Here is a 1,884-nt window from a genome sequence, read left to right on the forward strand (position 1 = left end):
ATCATAAATACAGAGATGAAGATTGGACAGAAGCTGGACTACGGAGCAGTCATGTCATGAGATAATTTAGTTTAACAATCTCCCCTTTTTTAGAAACATTTACCAAACGCTCATTTCTGAGCTATATGGCCCTGCTGACTGATGCCTAACCGAAACCAGTCCAAACAGATTCCCATTCTAGGGTACAAAGGTTTGAAACAGAGACACTCAGAGACAGGACACTGCTGGAGTGGTCGCATCTAACGGAGCATTCCAGAGGATGTGCAGGTCCACGAGTTCTGACTTAGCTACCAAGGAATTTGTTTGATCTCATGAAATAATCCAAGGTTCTGTCAACTAATTCCCCTTTGACCTAAGCTAGCCAGAGTTGGTTTCTGTTACACTCAATACCAAGTCTCTTAATTAATATACTATCTTGGGGAAATGGCTGTGGCTGCACAGGAAGGAGAGTGATGTCATGTGGTAGGAACTGCTCGAGGCCTTGAATGCTGGATCAAGGTGATCCGTTAGTCCAAAGGGCAGAACTTAGGTCTGGTTTATGAGCCAAGTTTTAATGTAATATGAATCCAGGAACGTAGGGTCTTTTGCTTCCACTAAGCCTACAGCATGTATCTTGACTGCAAAGAAAAATATCTTGCGAAAACTTTTATATTTAGAATTAGTCAGCTGGACTCAGTTTAGATGATCCCAATTTTGTTGGCAACATCCAAAGCGTCACAGTCAGGAGCCAGTCGAACATATGCCTTCTTCTCTCCATCAGGCCTGATTAGGGTGTTGACCTTAGCCACGTCAGTGTCATAGAGCTTCTTCACGGCCTGTTTAATTTGGTGCTTGTTGGCCCTGACATCCACAATGAACACCAGTGTGTTGCTGTCTTCTATTTTCTTCATGGCTGACTCGGTGGTGAGGGGGAACTTGATGATGGCATAGTGGTCAAGCTTGTTTCTCCTAGGGGCGCCCTTCCGAGGATATTTGGGCTGCCTCCTGAGCCGCGGTGTTTTGGGCCATTGGAAGGTGGGTGACGTCTGGATCTTCTTTTTTGTGTGGCTGTGGACGCCTTTCAACGCTGCTTTCTTGGCCTTCAAAGGCTTTGCTTTGGCTTCGGCTTTGGGAGGGGCAGGGACTTCCTTCTTCGCCTTCGGCGCCATCTTCCTGCATCGCTTTTTAACCAAATTTCAAGTGTGCAGCTCTGGGATGATCCCAGTCATACCATACTGTAGGGTAGATCTGCTCACACTTCCCTTTCCTTTACCCTTTCCTTTTCTCCCCTTCCTTTCCCTTCCCTTCATTGATTGAAACATCTAAGTTTCAGTAAGGTTTCTGATTTAAAGGAACACTATGGTGCATCCTCCTGTATCACAAATAATTACATCCTTAATTTATTTTGTAAGTCAAGGGCATTTGTGAATGGGAATTTTCTCTAGCCAGACGTACAAATGGAAATTGATACATACCGAAGTCCTACATCTAATGAACTCATTACTGGGACTGTGCTGTGAAGAAAAGAGAAATAATGGCCATCTCTCCCTCTGATTATGTGTGGTTATCACAAGATCTATAATTTGTAACAAAGGTTTACTCCAGGGAAGTCAGTGGCCATGAGCCTGGCTGACCCCAGTTCACATGGGAACCAACCACTGATATGGCATGTAAAAAAGGACAAGCAATTCAAGAGATGACAAAGCCTGAGAGGTTACCAGAAAATGAAATTGGAGAGTGGGAGGTGACAGCCAAGTTACTATGCTGCCCTTACCAATTTAGGACAAATGAGAAAAAAGTCAAACATACAGCTTCATCCATGACAAAACTGGGTAATGAGCTTTTCATCAAATGTAAGGGACCAGACTGAATTAAAGAGCAATCTTTTTCACTATGCAGGCAACA

At 43.9% G+C, this 1,884-nt stretch overlaps 1 pseudogene across 1 annotated transcript; it reads right to left on the reverse strand.

Annotated features, from left to right (window-relative positions):
- Nucleotides 1-638: 638 nt before the first annotated feature.
- LOC112413322 (60S ribosomal protein L23a pseudogene) lies at nucleotides 639-1,148 on the reverse strand (annotated as a pseudogene). The gene has a single exon (XR_003005952.1). The product of XR_003005952.1 is annotated as a 60S ribosomal protein L23a pseudogene (transcript).
- Nucleotides 1,149-1,884: the final 736 nt, after the last annotated feature.

Source organism: Neophocaena asiaeorientalis, unplaced genomic scaffold, assembly GCF_003031525.2.
Source record: "Neophocaena asiaeorientalis asiaeorientalis breed wild unplaced genomic scaffold, Neophocaena_asiaeorientalis_V1.1 scaffold987, whole genome shotgun sequence".
Taxonomy (NCBI): Eukaryota; Metazoa; Chordata; class Mammalia; order Artiodactyla; family Phocoenidae; genus Neophocaena; species Neophocaena asiaeorientalis.